The following is a 21,589-nucleotide window of genomic DNA, read 5'->3' on the forward strand; positions in this document are numbered from 1 at the left end:
CATGTGTGTATGTCTGTGGTTTTTTTCAGGTTTATCAGTTACAAATATAAGAGATAGGTTGTGTGCACAACATTTCCCTTACATCAGCACCAACGCCACTTTTGGAGTTTATGAGCAATTAATGTGCTGTGATTTTTTAACTCCTTTCGTACTGATAAGTTGCTCTGAAAACTCAGCAAGCCAAGCGCAAAATCCATTAACCTATATGTACCATGAGTGCAGAATATGAACAAAAGGACAGGCTTTTATTCACATCTTTAAAGGAAAGAAAAGCATTTGCCAAAATTAATGGATGTATGTAATTATACAAGACTCCTGTATATGAGAAAATCTGGAACTATTTAGCAACAACATATTTCTCAGCACAGTACATACAGCTAGAAGTAAATTATTAGTGGATGCTGCTGGTCTACAGTTCACTACAAAGACTTTTCATTTGGGGCAAAACCAGCTACACTTCTTGTTCTGAATAGGCCAAGGTGTTTCCTTATTTCTGGAATTTTCCACATCCTTTTTCTGTGAAAGAACTGGGAGTTTCCACATATTTTCTGATGAGTTATTTGGTGTTGTTCTTTTTCTTTTTAATTCAATCTGAATTCTGAATTTCCTGGATACCAAATGTCTTTCTGATATAAGATATTACCCATCAGGTTACTGATGTGTATATCTAACCTAAACACCAAATTAAGTAAGGGGATTGATTGGATTAGCAGCTGTTCATTAGACTTTCTCTTCTCATTTAAAACTAACATCTGTGTTTTCTTATTGAAGACTTTATAATATCATAAACAGAGCAGGGTAATTTCTTACCATGAAGAAGTTTTAGATGGATGGATTACAATTAATTGTGAGCTGCCTCTGGAGCCATTTTGAGTTTTTTTTATTATAGGCTAAACTGTCTGATTAAACAGTTATCAAAGTGAGAACCAAGGACTCAGATTCATAAAACAAAGGCCAAAAAAAGCCTCAGAAATGAAGTCTGTGGAGAGGTGGAAATTTACTTGTAGAGGTGCCTCCCAGGCTTTTGTTATTTATGGACATAGCATAGGGATGCATCATGCAGAGGTAGCTCTGATCAAACGAGCTTAAGCCCTGGGAAAATCCAGCCATGTTAGCAAACTATATTAGCTTTAGCAAAACAACTGGCTGCGAGGGCAGTAAAGTGCTGTGTGAATGCACCCCAAAGATGCATCCTGAGACAGCATGGAGGTGGGGAAGGGAATGAGGCATTTGATCTGAAGATGAGTATTTAAGGTGAAATACTCTTTCAGCAATTAGGGTGAAAGAGAGCCATCGCACACCCAGCTTTACACAAGTGCCAACCCTTCAGTCCATACAGAGGGACCATATGCAGGTCTCTCTCTCTCCATGTTCTCCCTGCTTCACACAGACTGCCTACCTTCCCTGCGCTGCAGAATGCAAACTCTTCCCACCCAAGACAATTTTGTCAGATTAAGAGCCATCAGTACTGCCTAACCAAACATCTCGGTGCTCCCTGTAACACCTCCTGACCACGTAACATGGCAATGATGTGTTACAGAAAGCTGCTGATGAGCCCAGGGACTTGCATATGCTCAGTGCTCAGCTTCCCACAATACCATTTTCTCTGCATCCATTTATCCCTTAATTAGTGTGATGCCACATGAAAGCCCATACTCTCCCACATTTTCTCTCCTCATTGAAGATGTTCCCAGTGTATTTACATCCTTCTTACAAACACAGCACAGAACTGCTTGTTTGTATTTGCTCTCCTTGAATGGTATAAGCCTGAACAAGGAATGCTGGTTTAAAGCCAGGGCAACAAAGGAGCAGGAATGGATGCTGTAGCAAATGGTCAGTAGCCTTTAGGCTCACAAATGTGCAGCAGTTATTTGAACCTGACGGCTTCTGACTTTCTGAGGCCATCAAATGCCGAGGTCATATTATGATGCAGATCTGGCTACAAAAATTTTGTATGCGTAGGATAGTTCCTTATGATGTTGTGTATGGTGATGCATACTGTGGTGCTCGGAGGGCATGACTGTGGTCATTGCAACCACCAGAAAAGGCAAAGGACATCAGGAATGAGCCAAAACAAGCCAGCAGGAGGTACTGTGTGGGCAGACGATAGGTAGCAGTTATAGCCCCGCAGGGGCAGTAGCACAAGTACGCCACAGCCTGGCTGCTCACAAGCATGGACAAGCAGTGAGAAGGGTGCTTTCAAAACGGAGAGAGATGTGAAGTGTCAGTCTGAGTTTCAGTCAGCTCGACCTTGCACACTGAAGCTCACAGACGAGACCAGAGCAGACACTGTGACGTGCCGTGGGGCAGGACCAAAGCTGTGCCCTCTTTGGCTTTGTGTTGCTAGCCAGAGGGTGCGTGTGGGCTCGTGCCATTGTGGAAGACAGTGGTGCTCAGCCAAAACAGGCCTTGAGTGTTAGTGACCCACAGCCACCTTATGAGTAAAATAAAGTTTATTTTGTCAAAACTTCCTAGTGCAGAGGCGGCTGGAGAGGAGGCAATCAGTGCGGTAAGGGGAGTGGGGGAGAGAAAGAAAGAGAAAGGGCAGTGCAGGAGAGAAAAAAACCGAAAAACCAAAAAAACAGAAACTGGGTAATCATCGAGGATACATGGGGGGAGAGAGAGGCAATCTCAAAAGTAGTATCCCTCCAGCTCTTCCTCGTGTCTTAGCTGCCAACTGAACCTACAGCTGGATCCTCTCTCCCCTAAGCAGAAGACACCAGCTCCACCTCCATGCCAGCACTTTTTCCCAGGTCAGGAGAAAAGAAGAATTAATTTTCCAGCTGCCAGGCCCTGCCTGATTTGGTTAGCTGCTCTGATTACCATGAGGCATGGAGGCACATGCTCACGTCTGCTCCTGTTCCAGGGAAGCTCCCAGACCCAAGTCTATGTGATGTGTAAGCTTTGAGGAAGTCCAGTGGATCTCCCTAATGAGTAATTTTGTTCATTGGTCTGTACAGATGCTAGCAAACACCTTAAAAACCTCAGTGTGGGATCTCTGGTTGCTGCACTGTCTGATTTAAGAGGCTTCTCCACTTGCATGTAAATTTGTTTGTTTGCTTCTGGTTTTCTGCAACCATCCCTTCAGTTCATCCCACACCTACAACAAACAACCAGTACTAGGCCAGTGAAAGTTAAGCTCCTGACAATGTTGTACAACTTGTTGGGAATGTATCTCCCCACAGGAATTTGATGTCCCATTTCAGAATACTAATGCTGAAATGCAGAAATTTTCCTCTGAACAATTATTCCAAGTCTCACCTGACTCCTACTGATAGTGTCTGAGATCTAAACCACTAAAAAATCTTATCCATCCCACCACACAGACAGTGTTTCTACAGTCTGTGTTAAAAAACTGAGCAGTGTTGGTCAAAACTGAAGCAGCTGCCTTACCTTTTGCTCATGGCCTAGTCACTGCTAGAAGGTGGAAGAAACCTTCCTGGTACAAACTGCATGCTGAGCCAAGATGCATTTAACAGGACTACCAGGACATTTTCTGGGAACTCAAACCACTTGTGAACCATCACCAGAAGTGATGCAATTTATTTATTACTGCTTGTGTGGAAAACAGCTCTTAAAATGTTGTCATTTTTGATGTTGTCTTTTTGTCAGTCGTTTGGTTTTTAGACAGTTCTTAAGCAGTCTGGGGGTCACCTGGTGCACAGGTCCCACAGGTGGAGCGAGACCACTTGGGTGCACCTTCAGACAGCCATACTGCACGAAAAGCAGATGTCTTTAGCTTATTCAGGCAAGCAGCACAACAGGCAGAACCAATACCTCTCTGGCCAAGGTGGGCAATCTTTTTTCACTCAGCAGAAGATGGACCAGAAATTTATCCCATGACACTGATTCTTCCTTAGGCTATTGAATCGTGGTGTCTACATACACTAGTGAACAGTGAATTAAAATGTAGAGAATCAATAAATACAGTGATTTCAACTGACATAGAGACCTGGATAATGTTCAAAGGATTTTGAAGGACAAACATCTATGTATTGAAAGATGTATTGGGCAAGAAAAACGAGGGGTTTACTGTTACTAAATGGACTCTAACTGTTGCTGCTGTCTTTGCAGCAAATGATGGGAACTGTGAAATTAATTTAAAAGACAATATTTCCCCTGTCTGGATTAAAGCTGCACTATCTCTGTTGACTTCCCTCATCAGCTTGTTGAGAAGCAAGGATTTTCTTGTTAATCAAACCCTGGAGGACTGAGTTTCCAAGAACCACATAGACAATTATCTTAAGCATGCTAGCTGCACATCCTAGCCCCCAGTCAACTCATCTGACTATATAAATGCCATTTTCTGTCCCTCCTGTATAAAAACAGGCCTGTCCAGGCAGAAGCAGGAGAAGAGGAGTGCTGTTAAATCTATGTCTCTCAGCCCATCCATATGAGAACAGCTGCTGGCGTGGGTGCTGGTGGTGGAGGGGAGGCAGCAGTGAGGCTGGCCTGCAAACTGCAGGGCTCGCAGAAGGAATTTCATTTTGCAGATGGCAGTCCGTGCCATTATGCCTCCCTCTGGTCACCATCCTGCAGCCCCTCGAGGGCTCGCGTGGAGCAGCTGCGTGGCCGCAGGCACTGGTGCAAGCTGGTGACATGGGGAAGGAACAGGCAGAGCTGTGCCCCAGCACCAGCAGTGCCTGGCAGTGCTTCAGGGAGCAGCAGGGAAGCAGGCGAAAGCCCCTGGAGAGTCCTCATGGAGCCTGGTGTTCCTCTCGGGCAGCGGTCCTGCTCTGAGACATTGGGGTATGTCCCAATGCTGGGGCAACAGCCTGCCACACACTGGAGGCAATTCCAATAGCCATGAGCAGCACCACACTGCTAAAGTTTAGCTGTCCTAATCCCACCTTTACAGATGCTCAATGCTATAGGTGCTCTGCCACAACGGTCCCCCTCATGCCCACCTTAACGCTGTTTGCACAGAACCCTGCATTTTACCGGAGCGCCAGAGTATGCTTATGCCCCAACCTGTGTTTGCTGCTAGCTCTCCTTCAGCCAGCCTTGCTTTCACCTCCTCAAAGCACAGCTCCGTGTCCTGCCACCACCAGCCACTAAATGTATCTACTTGAGCCAACTCTACTTCTTTGGAGGGTCCTCCTGTCCCATGATGACGATGGGAGCAGCGGCTCCTCCTGTGTGCCTCATGCTCCACAAACGTTCTTTTCCTCCTCAAAACCAGATATTTTTTTTTCTCCAGAAGTCTTTCTTTATTCTCTTTGCTACTATTTTTTCACTTTTTCTGTGTTTAGAGGAGGAGGCAGCAGAGGAATACAACTGCATTTGAAAGTCGCTGTCACTTTATGAGCTGGACCCAAAGCATACAAGAAATGCCCTCTTCATTTTCCATCATTGCATGAAATCTCCCCTAAAATTATTTAGGAAGCATTTAGTACTTCCCATTTTAGTATTTTAGCCTGGTACAAAGATCTTTAGCACCAATTAACTAGAAAAAATGTGAATCAATCTCTGTGGGAGCCATTTTTCTCTGCCTTGTTCCTCCTATCTCCTTGAGTTTCTACACCCTTGAGGTTCTTCAGGTTCCACACACTAATTCCCCTCCACCATGTTTTAGACAGAAGAAAGGACTCTGAATGCTAAGTTTTAGACTTGAATACTCTCTTGAGCACAGGTAAAACTGCTATTCTGTTTTTTGCTATATGGAATTGTAGTTGAATGTGATTGCACATATATATTTCCTGTGTTGTTGTTAATGCAGAACTCCATCAGAAAAATTTTGCTCTTCTTTTTGTCAATTTTCATGTCTATTCTAGTGTATAAATTGATGAAAATCCTGATTTGATTCAAATAAGATTGACTTGAGTTGGGATCAAGATTATTAACACCATAGATGGTTTCATCTCTTCAGGGATGAAAGGAGATTTCATTTACCTTGGTATCAGTCCAGTCTATTGAAGATTTATTTTTTTTAAAATTATCTTGCTGTTTCTCTCTTCTGGGTCTTGTTATAACTCTTGTGGTCCAGACTACAGGGAAGCACAAAATCCCTTCACCTTTTCCCATGCTGTCAGTCACTCGCCATTACTGCTTTTCTGCACAGACTCCTACAGATTCTGGTCTTTACTGTAAAAGTGCCTTATTAGTTGTGCACATAAGGCACTGTACACATCAGCAGACACATCTGTCCATTAACTTGATAAAACCCTCCAAAAGAACAGTGCATAGTATTTAAATAAAACTACGCTGCAATAGAGCAGTTCCAGGAAGAGATGGCTGCCTTTTGGCCTTGTATCTGACTGTGCTAGTATGCATCACCAGCTCCAGTTGCTGAAGTGAATAGTGATAAAAGATTTATTTTGAGACAGTACGTTACCTTGAATAGCATCACAGTCCTGGGTACCAGTGACAAATGAATAATGGAAGTGCTTTTTCTGCCAATAGCCTGTATATTTGTCTATTGCAGCTCCCGCCAGCAAGTTTCTTAACTAGTGTTTGTGTATCTAGGGCATGAATTTACATAGGGTATGAATAGATATTATTTACTATGGGTTGTTTTGCAGAGGCAATACATTTTTGTACTTTTATTTCTTAAACTATATTCCTCAGAAACCATAAAGCAAGCAAGCAGTCTTTGCTTTGATTTTTAAACTGACAAATGCAAAGTGGCAAAGCTGATCAGTCCTATAACTCCACAGTAAATCTTCTTTTGAGTTTAGATCTTAATATCCTTACACAAGTGGTCTGCCCCTTTTGTATGCAAACCAGCAGCCAACTTGCACACAAGAAGGAAGTAACTGCTGTTTCAGAGGGGCTACGTGTATAGTCTTGTACCAGTAAACTTTCGTGTCAATCCTTTATCACCCAGCCTACGCTCTGAAGATCAAAAGGTAAATGACTGTTTAATTAAAGACCAGACAAAGATATTCTGGGGTGCTGTAGGAGTTTAACCCCACCACTGCTACTGACCAGTGTCTGTGCAGTATCTGCACTGTCTGCCGCATCGCCTGGCTGTGGCTGTATGATGGAGACTGGGGCTACATCCCTTCCTGAGGCCTGGATCATAAGGTGGAGGCAGAAGGGAAAAGATTAAGACCAACTGCACCTTGGCCTGTTTCCCATCTCTTTCTGAAGAGATTTATGCCTTGGAGGAAAGAAGGGACAAGTGGTCCTTACTTGAGGGGATGGACCTTGGCCAAAGAACAGGTTTGGGAAGCCACTGTGCGCCCATGCCCCATCCTGCGCAGTCTGCATGAGAGCTGCCTGCACTTCAGGCCTTGGTAATTGAGACAGACAGAGACAGGCTTTTTAGAAATGAGTCTGACATATCACATTCCCTTGGCGATGGCCAGTGCCAAGTCACATTGACTTCCACTGTTTCCCTCCCAGTCTGGACCTTACCCCAAGGTTATCTCAAGGTTGAAAGCGACCACGGTCCTCAGTTCTCCTAGCCTGAAGAGACAATCTCTGTTCATATTTGTTTGTAAAATTACTTCTTCCCCACCTACAACTGTCTTTGTGGAAGGGTGCCGTATTTACTTTCATTGAAAATTATTGGCTAAAAGTCACCATATTTTTTGGGCTTCTGCATTTATTGCTAGCTATCAGTTTCTGTTGTATATCCCTTGATGACTTCACCTCTGATGTCCAAGTCTGAACCACTGCCTTTCTGCTTCCTTCTCCAGGACCATTGCCTTCTAATTTCTGGTCCGTTTCAATCACTCTCTGTTCCTTTCCCAAATGCCCACCCTGAGGCCCCAACATTTTCACTCTTCCAGCCAAATCCCAAAACAGATCCGAAGCAGCTCCACAGGAGAGAGGCCACAGGCCACCCCACAAGGATGGAGCAGGCAAGTGGCTGTCACTGAGCAGAAATCTTACCCTGCATGGTCAGGCAGTGCTACAGTCTGGGGAGAAGAAGCTACATGAAAATTTGTATTAAAATCTGATCCTGACCAAGACTGTCTGCAGCACACAAATCTTGACTCCTCTCAAAAGCTTTTGTTACACATTTCTTCATTGCTGGAAGAGTTGCTAGGTCAGGGGATCATGAGACGTCTGCTTTACTTGCCTAGATCTGCAGAGCTTTCCAGGCTGCTGTGCAGCTGTATTGTCTCACTCATGTCCCCTGGATTATTTTTTTTTTCTGTATGAATTTTGATTACACATAAACCAACACACTATTTAAAAGACAAACACTGATGAAAAAAGAAATCAGAACATCAGTGGAGCTGACTATACTGCACATTGATTTCAAAATCAGATTTTATAGGACAGCAGATTTGTGCAAGTCTCTTATTCCAATTAGACTTCCAGTTGCAGTCAGCACTGTCAGCTGAAAAGAAATGTGTTAACAGTTCAGCAAATTCTGAATCACCGTGGACACCTTATAACTAGCCTATCTCATTCCAACGTACATAAATTGGCTGTTGTCATTTTTGCTGTAGTGATGGGTGACATAACATACAGCATCAAGACACAACTGTAAGAAAGTCCAAGTGAGCAGTACACAATTTTAGTAAGTGTTAGGTTTGAGGACGGATTTATAAAACTGCTGCAGCAAATTCATTCACGATCTTCAATCAATCATTGCACACAGAGAAAAGAAAGTCACTGAGCATAGCAATGCCTCAGCCTCCACAGCTGTGCCTGGTGGCAGAGAATAATCCAGTCTGCAGGCCAGTGCTACGTATTAGTCACCAGGCGCCTTTATATTTGAACTGTAGATCTACACTCCCTTTTTTAACAGCAAAGGAGAGGAATAGTAACTGAAAATGAGCAATGCTGCATGCATTTTAATCTGCCTGGCGCCAAAGATCTCAGCCCAACTGCAGATGGTTAAACAAAACAGTGTATTTGCTGCATAAATGAGCTCAATTAATAGTGCCATCCAGAGCAAAGGAGCGATGCTTTATACTTGTCTCAGGCCTTCAACACTGCCATCATCGCAGGATTTCCATTTGTAGACAACTAAGTCACAGAGCAAATAAATACCAAGAATTTGTTTGAGCTGAGGCAAATTTCAACTCTAAAGCTGGTAAGATGAGAAGAGTTCATGTTCAGACCATCTTCCTTGGGTCTCTGATCTAAACTCTGACCCCACTCACTGGAAATGGAGAAAAGTTAATGTTTGACATCTTTGCTTGCCCTGTGTAAAAGATGAGGCAAAGTGCTTTTCCTGCTGTGAAGAGACTGCTTCTCTCAGCAGAGCCCTCTTATGCCATGGCAGTGTGACCTGGCCTATGCCCGTCCCTGGTGAAGGATGAGACGGCTGCACCATCTACCCTAGAGAAGCTGGCTCACCCGGGCATGGGGCGGCCAAGGGCTGCGGCAGCCCAGCTGCCTGTGTCCTCCTCCTCACAGGTCACGACACCACGTAAGCCCAGTCACTTCCTAAACCACTTTTTAAAACAGCTCAATCTTTGGCCTTCCTATTTTTAAAAGTGCACCACAGTATTTCACTGTTCTGATTTCATAAAAACCTTCTTGTTTCCCAACCAAATATACTCCTGACTGGGAAATACTCATCTTGACCAGCAGGCAACAGCCAGGCTTGATGTGTTTCCCCTGCTTGCTGCCTCCTCTTACCCTGCCAGATGCAGACGCACTGGGTTAGGGAAACCTTACTTTGTGCAAACTGCCAAGTATCGCTGGGAGAGGGCTGATAATGGTGCCGTGATGCCTTGCAACAGGTCAGCTCACAGTCACATGGAAAAGGGAGCCTGCCCCTTTGCCAGGACTCGGCTGGTGCACGGGGGCAGCCAGGCGCTCCCTTCACAGCCCAGCCATGAGGTCCTGCAAGACAACAGGGTAGGTAGCAGGGGGTTGGGACAGCCTGTGACGTGTTCTGGAGAGGACAAGGGAAAGCTCTTTGCGCCTTCATCTTCTTTGCACATTCATTCAGGGATCTGGCAGATCTATGTATCTGTTAACACATCTGGAGAGAAGAAAAAGATACATTAAATTCCCATTAAACTGACAAAACGGCAGAGGGGCTGCCTCTACTGAGAGTCTGAGATAAAACTTGAATCTACCCTATCCTCTGTGCAAACAGTAGAACAACGGGATGGGCAGGATCCTGATCCCCTCTCCCCCTGCTTTTACCGGGGCTGCCGCTGGGAAGCTCAGTTGTGCTGCTCCTGACGGTTTACTTCAAGGCAGCAGAGCTCTGCAAGAGATCCTGGGTGTTTTTAAAGGCTTAAAATAGGCCACAGCTTGGCCAAAAATTAAACTAAAATTCTGTTTCCAAGGTTTTGGCCAGCAGCTCCAGCTGTCACGGCAGTGGGCTGGAAAGCCAGGCGTGCAGCTGTGCACGGCTTCCCACGTCCAGAGCCGGAACATTTTAATTGGGGAAGTGTGGGGAAAGCTAAAAGGCCAGGAACCTGTTAAGAAAGAGGAAGGCCTGAGGATGCTGAGAGGGCTGGCTTGAGGGTGCTGAGAGGATTTTAGGGTTTGCTTTCAGAGCGGCAGACCACTGGGCTGCTGAGCCATCCTGGCCTTGTTGTTACTCAAGGTAAGCACCCCGAGAAAACAGCCCTGTAGTAGCACCATTTCACTTGCTGCAGGGGTGTCCCCTTCAAAACATATATAAATAGAGTGAGTGATGTATAACGCCTGCCTAACTACCGATACACTTAGTGTTTTGCTCGTTCCTTCCCAGTGTTGCGCCCATAGCTGAGCGCACTGTCGGCACCAATTAAATTTTGCCTGCTTCCCAGGGCAGTGAATTTGGCCTGCTTATTGCTCTCCCAGATGCTACCCTTGGTCAGACCCTTTCAAGCAAATATTTCAAGCTTCAGTATCATACTGGCTGACTTCAGCTAGAAGAAGTGACTGAAAGCAATGTTATAATAAGGGAACAAAGTACACAGAGAGACCAAATTCTGAGCAACTGGTTTTGGTTTGCTTTTAGCTCTGAAGTCAGCTTCTGCATTTCAGACCTAGCAAAGGTGTTATGTGCTAGAAACCTTGTCTAATCTTTTCCAGCCATGCCATTTAGTCTAATAAAAGACAGCCTGTGGGGGAAAGTCGCAGAGCTACAAGGAGCAGTGAGGCACCCAGCTCCTAAATGCCCCTTCGCTGTGGCAGGGTGGCTCTCAGAAAAAAGATCAGGGGAGCACAAAACAGGAGTGCTTATTTGTGAAGGCAGCTCTAAACAAGCGCCTTGTCTTACCCATGGCCTTCTACTGCCATGGCTATCGCAAGGCTCTCTGATATTTTTCAGTCACGCCATCCACTTACCATTATTCTGGTGAAAAAGAAAGAGAGGACTCACGTTTCCCCTGCATGGCTGTAGCATGTGCAATTAGAAATAACTGCGTATGTATCAGTGGAATTTTCCAAGGGCAATACACAAGGTGCTTCCTCTTTTCTTTCGTAACAAATGTGTCTCTGGCAGCTTCCAGGCACAAAGATCTGTGTGAAAATCAAAACAGTCAGTTTTTAACTCTTGCGTGCTTTTCTTTTAATATTCTCAATAAAAGCAAAAAAGAATCACAAAAAATCTTCAATACGATTTAAACAATCCTTATAGCATATGAGAACAAACCTCTTTAAAACTGCAAAACTGTTACAACTAATCTGCTTGTACAAGAAGAATCCCTGAAAAGCAATAGAAGTCTGTAAAATGAGCACTAGTGTTGAAAAGTAGATCAGTTCAAAAGCTATGATTTTTCTCCTGGAGAATTTCATCCATGTCAGTCTAAGTACACACAGGCATGCACACGCACGTGCACGCACACAAATCTAAATGCTTTTGTTAAAACAATATTTTTATGACAGAGTATTTTTCAACAGAAATATTCTGGACTGCTCCACCAAAGAGCTCTTTTTTAATCAAAGAAAATTGTGGAGATCCTTGAGAGTAAGAAATGTGTTTGCGACAATCCTTTATTATTAACTCCTGATGGTGCATCTGTTTCATCTATTCAATAAAGCCTTTCACAGATTTTGATTATTTTCTTTCTTGCAGCAGGCTAGTGCTTCTTGCTGTAGGCTTTGGACACGCACCCCTTTGTTTCCTTGTCTTTCCATGTGCTGTTGCTGCTGTGCATCCTTCCAATCCAGGGATTGCTCTTGTTCCCTGCAGCTTTGGTGAAGACCAGGCAACCTTGGGTTTTTTTCCTAACTTTGCCCTTGACTCCGTTTGTGCCCTTAGAAACGCCTCTAATATTCCACTTTATACAACAGCCCACTTTCATAAGACCTGCAAAGGCCAGTGGGGTTTTCAGCAGTCACACCTCACACCTCAGACATATATCTCACTGCCTTCCATCTTCTCTTTAACAAAACGCTTCTCAGCCATCCATCACTTGACACCACTTACTTTCGCTGTTTTCATATTATTACCTTTTCATTAGCTTTAGGAACTCCCCAGGAGAAGGACCATTAAAATCATTCTTACTGGTTGTGTAACATCTTTGAAAGCCTCTATGTTAACATTGCACCCCATAAACACTGGACTTGAGGTAATTTGCAGCTATTACCGTATTCTATACCCTGTTTATATGTGGGAAAACCCAAGCTTCAACCACTGAAGGTCCAGAAGATGCACAGGGTGGATTCTCAGGTGACCTTGGTGATAAACCCTATGTTTAAAAGGAACTTTAACCCCATCCATGAAAAATCTTGAACATTTAATAGCTTCACACTCATAAACATCTCTTCCTCCAGGAGGGCAAACTCCCTGCAGAAAATACCCATGAACTCTCTTTCTGCTTCCTGCTTCACTGTTAAAGGTTATGAACTTGCTGCTGGAAAGAAAACATGGCCACATTGTTTGTCTAAGGGGAGATCTTGCTGATACAGAACGGTTCCCACTCAATCCCGCCCGCTTTACTATTATGAGACAGTCATAGAAACATAGAATCACAGAATGGTTTCAGTTGGAAGGGACCTTAAAGATCATCTAGTCCAACCCCCCTGCCCTGGGCAGGGACACCTCCCACTAGACCAGGCTGCTCAAAGCCCCATCCAGCCTGGCCTTGAACACTTCCAGGGATGGGGCATCCACAAATTCTCTTGGCAAGCTCTTCCAGTGATCTCCACCCTCACAGTAAAGAATTTCTTCCTAATATCTAATCTAAATAAACTCTTTCAGTTTAAAACTGTTACCCCTCGTCCTATCACTACACTCCCTGATAAAGAGTCCCTCCCCATTTGTCTTGTAGGCCACCTTGAGGTACTGGAAGGCTGCTATAAGGTCTCCCCAGAGCCTTCTCTTCTCCAGGCTGACAAACCCCAACTCTCTCATCCTGTCTTCATAGGAGAGGTCTTCCAGCGCTCTGATCACCCTCATGGCCCTCCTCTGGACTCACTCTAACAGGTCCATTTCCTTATTGTGCCAAGGACTCCAGAGATGGACACAGTACTCTAGATGGGCTCTTGTGAGAGCAGAGTGGAGGGGGAGAATCACCTCCCTCAACCTGCTGGCCATGCTTCTTTTGATGCAGCCCAAGATACGATTGGCTTTCTGGGCTGCAAGCACTCATTGCTGGCTTATGTTGAGCTTCTCATCCACCAACACCCCCCAGTCCTTCTCCTCAGGGCTGAACTCCTCAGTCTTTCGAACATGGCAGAGGTGTCTAAGCCTCATACCCATATCTAAACACAAGTATTCATCCTGAACTACCTTACTGTGACATCTGGGTTGCAACTAATTCTGGACACTCAGCTGGGTGTCTTAATCAGACCAACCATAGTTTTCCTTCCCCTACCTGGGCTACTGCCCACTCTTCCCATGCAAGCTTTTGGCATACACACAGGCACGCTGAGCCATCCACTTTTAACATAATCATGAATCGTTACTGTAATTGAAGGAACTGTTCCTACTGTGAGCTGCAGTAAAGGCCTTTGCCACCAAAAGGGAGATTAGCTCATATTTACCCAGTTCATAGACAGCTACATCACTTGAATGATAGTAGCTCTGCTGAAGAAGGTTATGTGCAAATCAAAGGAGCCATTTACAAAGCACTTACAAAACAACTCCAAGAGACTGTTATAAATCTTAAGTCTCTTGCCTAGACAGAGCTGTGCTGGAGATGATTCAGCCCGGTTTGATAGAAATGGCTGTCAAGATCACAGCCAAACTGGCTGTTAAAACCCGCTTTTGGCAAACTCCATTCCCTGCCACTGAACTCCACTCTCCCAGAGGCAGCGCTGCTACCCTTTGCTTGGGAAAACTGCTTCTTCCTAGCCCACCTTTAAATCTCTGGCCTGGAAGTCTCTAGGTCGACTGCACCAAGGGAATGGGAGATCATTTTTCCAGGTCTCTGCATCACAGCCCCTGTCCTGCTCCCACCCCAGCCCCTCCGGGTGCCCCTGGCTCCAGAAAAAGCTGTTCTTCTGGCAGTGCCCTTTGCGTCCAGGTGAGCAGTGGGAACACCTCTTCAGGCAATATGAAAAAAGTGGCCATGCTTGCACATTTTAAAAGACCTATATTTTCCAGTGTTACCAATTCTGCCATCAAGTAATGTGCCATCTTACAAACTCTTCTCTTCGGTCTTTTTTTTATGTGTGTTTGATAATGTGTTTTATTCCCTGAACCTGTCTTACCTCAAGAAATTGTTCCTCAGTACTTCATATAAGAGTCATCAATGTCATCCACGGGTGACCTTCCAAAGGTTAGCAAAATGCCTCAAATACAGTCACTGACTGTTTCATCATGAGCCAAATAATTAATGGTCTTAGTTCCTCCTTGGTTCCCTTAATTCCTTCCTCACCACTCCAGTGCAAGGCTGAAATCCAATTGCTTTGCACGTGCCCTGCACGGACATGCTGCCAGTGACTGTGAAGTGGACCAGGGAGAAGATGGAAATCACAGATCCACAGGATGCGCCATCACCAGGGAGGCTTATGTGTGGGCCAAGCAGCTCTGACAGTGTAATAAATGGTTGAGACAGTCAGCCAATGTAATTGTCTGTGATAGGGAACTGTGTAGATATTGATGAAAAATGATCTGCAAAGCTTGCATATCTCTAGGAGCGTTCCTGTCTTTTTGCAGCACTAGAAGCCAGCCCTCCGTGTTCTGACAGAAGAGGACCAAGGACAGGCTGTTTCCGATGGTTCAATCTCAGACCCATGTGTCACCCACATTTGATATTTGTTGTGACTGCTCTCAAAACACATCTGTTTTTCAAGTACGTTCCATTCAAGCAGCTTTCTGAAAATTAAAATGTCTACACAGAGGTTTCAGCTTATCCTAGCAAACTCCCCTTGCAGAGATAGCCTGCAGTTCTGTGTCTGTGCGTGTCCTTCTGTGCCTCTCCTGTATAAATGTGTCCCTCTGGCTCTGACCCCTCTGGTTTAGCTGCAACAGCACCAGGCAATCTTTTCTGTGCAGTTTCACAAAGAAGCAGTGCTTAAGTATTCCTGCGGGCAGCTGATGAATTTGGGGGTATTGCATGGTGAAAATGTTTGTGTTTTGTAAAGAGCACAAAGAAGCCTTAAGGAATATGCTCGCAGGATTTTTGCTGATGCAGTTTGTTTTGTTGCTTCCTAATTGGAAGGAGGCCTTGTTATCAGCATTCTTGCCCAATTGCACAGATTGTTTACCTGCTGTGAGGGAGACACAGCTCTCTGTATTTTAGTCAGAGCTGCTAATACCATTATTTTCTGAGGACACAGCCAACAAAAATACCAAAGCTGCCTGAGGTTAACATGATGGTACCTCCTCTCAGCTTTGGCCTCCAGCTATAAGAAGCTTTGTGGTTACTCAGGGAAAATCTCCCAGTTCTTGAGAGTTTAAACTTTGGTTTATGTGGATACAAAGGAGAACAGATTTACGCTACTAAGGGTTATTTCAAGAACGATGATGGTTTCAAGAGCAGGGCCCTGGTTTTGCTTCCAAGACCTTCTGAGAACCTCTGCTTAAACTCCAGGTGACTTTATCTGAGAAGCAGCTCTGAAGAGCTTGGAAGACAATAGCCAGTACACACCAGTATCAATAATTAGGACAGACAAGAACAGGATTCTGTTTCCACGTGTTCCCTGAGTTCTTCAGCAGGGTCCGGTGAGGTCAGGAGCTCTCTGACCTGAGGCTGAGTGGAAGGCGGTCAAAGAAAAGAAGTCCCTTCCCTGGAGGAACCACTCAGCTTTATTAGGAATGGCCCATAATAAGGAATGGAAAAAGCTATTTTTGCTATAGAAAGACAGGGAAGAAGGAAGCTGATACTCTCAGCAATTGAAACTGTAAGAGAAACTGGAAACTTTCTCATTTAAAGGGTATCCTCTCAAAAACTTTTGTTTAATTTAACATGAATGCAGTCATCAGTCTCTTTTTTTTTTAATGGACCATTCTCAACAAATTGATAATATTTTCCCCAAAGCACTCAGGAACATGCTTGTATATACGTGTTTACTAACCCATTACATTACACTTGCAGAGTGAGAGTATTTTATTTTTTTTCATTTATCAGGCTGATTGCAGCCTTTCTTTGTTTAATTGAGTACATGTGTCTTGTCTACATCTGTGATAGCAGAGCCACAAAATGGGATGTGAAATAGGGAAGTGGCTGGAATTCACCGAAGACCACTGCTTATTTGCATGCTTCTGTCTGAAACAGGTGGATCTGGAGGGAGTTATTTTGAGCTTAAGTTAATGCTGACCTCAGCTGAAATAATTTGCCCTCTCGCTCTTCCTCCGATACAGAGTCAAGAGGGAGTTGTCTGACTGCTGCATGTGATTGTACACATCTGTCAACAGAATCAGAGATCCGAAAGCAAAATGTAGCACTCGGGAATGCTGTGTGGGTTTCCAACACTCCCTGAAGGACGCGAGGACCATAAACCAGTGAATGGATTACAATAAGGCATAAATAGAGCATTTTTATCTGTGACAGATGTAATCCTGCTCCAGCACCGCTTACATTATTTAAAGGAAAATGGTCTCTATTTCAGACCAGCTCTCTGAATTTCGAATGAGAAAACAAGTCATAAGCATTTTTCTGTGTGAATAATTGTAAGCGCCCTTTGGAATTGGTTTGGCAGCGTAGTTTTGAAGGGGGCTGGCCATTAGCTCTCACAGAGCACCCCATCCCCATAAGCACGAGACCGGGGAAGGAACCACAGGCTTTTGCATAGCTTGACACCCCAAGCAAGGAAAGGTTTGCTTTGCTGCCCTGATTTGCCATGCGAAGCCTGCAGCACCGCAAGCCACCCGGGCTGCAAGAGAGTTATGAGGAATAATGTCCCAAAGCCAAGCGCAGGTGTGAGACATGCTTCTCGCTTGCGCAGACATAGGCTACAAAATGTTGCAACCTTTCCCGCATAATATCTTAATGTATAGTCATTAGGCAGGACAGAGTGGAGAGCGCGCATAGGGAAAATACCTTTTATTTGGAGCCAGGAGCACGTACCTTCGCTTTGATGCTGGCACGTGCAAGGAGATACTGAGATGCCGACTCCAACCAGCTGATTGCAACATGATAAGGGGAGGATCTTGGAGAAGGGAGGAATTTTACTGTGTTTTAGGCTAAAAACATTTTTGTATGAATTATTCCCAGAAGTGGCACAGCTGGATTCTGGATGACTGCATCTGGATTTCAGTGCAATGATAAGTCCTACTGATGAAGGAAATTGAAAGACGAAGACTGGGAGTTAGGGCTGTGCTAAGTTCAGGTAACGTGGGCATATGGCATTGAGATAGCTCACTCCTTTGGACAACCTCTAACGTACTGACAGCTTTTGAGTCAGGAAGGGAAAAGTGCGTGCCAAATAGCTGGGCAAGGGGGTGTAGCTGTGTAGAATATTCATATCAATAAATGGCCATATTCCAACAGCTTTGAAGTACTGGATTATTTTAGTTTTCCCTAAAAGTAGATCCTGAAGGACTCCAATGAAATGTAAGATATTCTAGACTCTTTAGCCAGCCAACAGGCAATGACAGACACTGGCTTGCTGTGGGAAACAAACCCGTAGAGTAGCTGGTGGCTGGAGTTTAAGGAACTGCTGCGTTGTATTGCCAGGCAAAAACTGGTAGAATTCAGGCAGGAAAAAATAATTCTGTCACTGAAAAGACTAATTAAAAGAAACATATTGGTAAAGGAATAATTATCTGCAGATTTTTGAAAGATTCAGGCATTAAGTGAGATTAAGAATGATGTGTTTATTAGCACTGAGATGAAATTAGGAAGTTTAAAATTTTGACCGAACTTCCAAAAAAAACCCTAAACCCCACAAGTCCAGGCAACGTGGTCTGTGAAGTAACTTTTCATGGGAAGGGGGGAAGTTTCATTTCCTGGGACATTAAAAAACTAGTCAAAAACTAGGAAATGAGCTGCAGAAAATGGACATATGTTGTCACGGAGATGAATTAGATGAACTGCATGACACAACAGGCATTTTTTGTCTCTGTCTGTTCATCTTTAGCTACAGAGACATATCATGCTGGTATAACAATCCAGTGATTTTGTAGACTTGATCTTTTGACACAGACACATAAATATACCTCACCAAATTCCTCTCTTTCTCTCGGCCATTGTAGCTTAGATTTTTATACAGATCACACCATGCGCTGCTGTTCTGTTCCCAGCTGGGGACATGATCAGTGACTTCCAGGTCAAATAAATTCAGCGGGGTCCAACAGCAAAAATAACACACTGACGCAAATCCGTGCGCATTTATTCAGCTGCTGTTGAGTCCGGGCTCAGGCTCAGTCCCATTGCTTCTACTGCCCTTCCTGGATGCTCTGTGTGCATGCAGGGATGGACATGAGCACTGGAGCCATGCTGCCTACAGCTCTCACGTTTCTCGCCCTTCTTTCTTAGCCTTTCACCTCCACTGCTCACACCCTGGACATGTGAAATCTTGGGCTTTCCCTCAGTGGTGCCCAGAGAAGCAGAGAAGATACTGCTGAGGAAGCACATAGCTCTTCTACTCTCCAAGGGAGACAATGGAGACAGAAGTGTATTGTTCCTTCCCTTTGCATGTTCCAGAGTAAGGGCAACTTGCAAAAGAGGAAGTTTTCCTCATGTCTATTTATTAAAGATTAGGTTTGTGCAGTGTGGGCTATAATTTATGCATTTTCATGGTGGTGTTAGTTAGATGTTACTGACTGAGAAGCTTTGATACCTAGCACAATTGCAAAATTTCCACAATGAAATAGGTAAACCCTGCCATACTTGTCAACTGCGCAAGCTACTTCCCAGAGTGTATCTTTAGCAAGTGACACCCCAGTGGCTTATAGGACGAGGAATTTGCTGGAGAAGTTTGTAGATTTTGAAAACTGGGGAAATACGAGGGCACTGTTGTGGCTTCAAGGGCAGCTCCCAAGCAGGCAGTAAAGGAAGACACATGACACATACTGGTCGTGGAGAGCGATCTCTCCCCGTCCCCTGCCACCCACCCAGAGTAAAGTATATTTGCGTATCTGTCCTTAGAAAACCAACCCGTACCTTGTTTTCTCCACTGAGTGTCAATGCACTGAACTCATCCTGCAACTTTCTGTTGTTTATAGCACTGGTGCCTCTTTCCAGTCCCTGCCAGGAAGGAAAGGCTCACTGGACTTGCCAGTTTGTTAATGGCATGAAGCGTTTGATTTGTTCCAAGCATGAGGGCATATTCGGTACAGCCAAGACAAGCTGCAAAATTCTTCTGCTTCTCCCATGACCTGTCGTCACCTGCCTTCTAGCCAAGACGTGGTTTGGAAGAATCACTGGGTAAACAGCATGTGGAGTAAATTATATCTGGAAAGAGAAGAAATCTGAAGTAGTTCTGCACGCCTTGCTGTCTCTTGTCCAGAGAGCTTCTCCCTGGTCTATGCAGGCAGTTGGTGGAAAAGCACTTTTCTTTTCTTGATATTACCCTGTGGTCTTTGTTTTTATCTCCCAACTGTACCTGCTAGGAAGCAAGTGATGATTTTAGCTCACATGGCATGAAATCGGGTTTTGCAGGGGGAATAAAAATTCATCTCTCAGAAGGAAAACACTGAGCCCATGCCAAGTTTCCTTTATTTTATTTTCTGTTTGTTGCCCTGTGGTTATATGTAACCTGTGTATGTAACACAGTTACATGTAACATAGTAGGGATCAAACTGTTTTCAATTGTATGGGAGGAAATAACATGACTTAAACTCATATATTTAAGTAAATTATCTACCCATATTACAAATGACACAGACAAGCTTTTAAGATCAAATCTCTCTTCCTCTGATTGTTGATGTTTCTTTCTTTTATTTTATGGGTGTTGGGTGGGCTTTTTTTAGCTTGGACAGTAAAGACAGAGTTGTTTTCTTTCCTGCTTACTGAACATTTCATTTTTTCTAGTTCCTGTATGCCAGAGAAAAGAGCTGGCTTTGATTTCAAACAATGTAGAAGAACATTAAAGTTTGGTATTATAGCAACAGAATTTTAACTGACATAGTTTTGTTAAATGTTATACATTAAGATTGTAGCCTAGTCTGTAAAATCCACTTTAAAAACCACTTAAACTATTTAAACTGCTCAGCAGTGGCAGTAAGATGGGAAAGAGGAATAGAATAAAACCAACTGTGTCTGATTTCCCTTGCCTCTCTGTGCAGGGAACCACAGTCATGAAGTTTCCCATCGCCGCCCTATTATCAGGCAACATTTCCTTCCCCACTCCAGGCTCAGCCCGCCAGGGAAGGGGTCCCTGCCTTCCCCGCCCCGTGCCCCGCTCCACTGCAGGGAGCACTGCTGAGACTGCAGGCTGTCGGGGGCCGAGCGGACAGGGTGGGTGGGAGGGATGGGATGGAGGACCTGTGCAGGAGCTCCATGCAGCATGTGTCACTCAGGAGGACAAGGCTGGTGGGCAGCGGGTGTAGCCCTGGCCCCTCACCCAGAGGGCTGCCTGTGGGGCTTGAGGGAAGCACGCCTGGTGGGCGAGGAAGGATGGGGCAAGGGGAGCACTGTGCAGGTGCTGTGACTCCTGCTTCTTATTTTCCATATGGCTATTTGGGCCCAAATCCTCAATGGCAGTAGTGTTTTTCACAGAGCTGGGATGGGAGCTTGGCCCACTGGGCTTAGATGTCGGTTTTCCCTGCCATGTGCTTGCACTGTCCTCATCATGCACTCATTTACAAGGAAAGTCAATTAAGTTTCTCAGGAAAGGTAAGAATGCTCAGCTAAGACGAAGTGCTGCTCTTTCTCAAGATTCAGCTTCCTTCTTGCCCAGTTAGGATCACAGCGGGAGAGTGACTTGCTCAGCCACACTCAGTGGTATGTCTGCAATTGCTCCTTAACCTCCCTCTACCTCCAGGATCACGCGACCAACTAATATCGGTTCCCTGGGGAGAACTTGCTCTGTGCAGCTTTGTCCTTTTAACCTTTTAATGCTCTTCCAGTTTAAGCTGTTTGTGGCGAGACCCAGACTTAAATTGCTGAACGCAGATGTCACAAATTGCTTTTCAGTATGCTCTGGTGATGCCTGGAGCTGCTGACAAGACCTGAAAGGGTGAATTTTAAAAGAAGGTTTTAGTTTGGACCAGCTTGAAACTGCTTTCTCCTAGTTCAGCATCTGGTCCCACATGAGTGATGAACTGATTAGCACAAAGAGAAAACGAAAGTGCTTTCCCAAAGAATGGGTTTTTAGCCTGTGAAACTCTTTACCAAAAGATGAAAGTAAATGTTATAAAGAATCAGGGAATTCTGAGGCAGGTGGGAAACATTCTTCCACG

This window comes from Larus michahellis, chromosome 3, assembly GCF_964199755.1.
Source record: "Larus michahellis chromosome 3, bLarMic1.1, whole genome shotgun sequence".
Lineage (NCBI taxonomy): Eukaryota > Metazoa > Chordata > Aves > Charadriiformes > Laridae > Larus > Larus michahellis.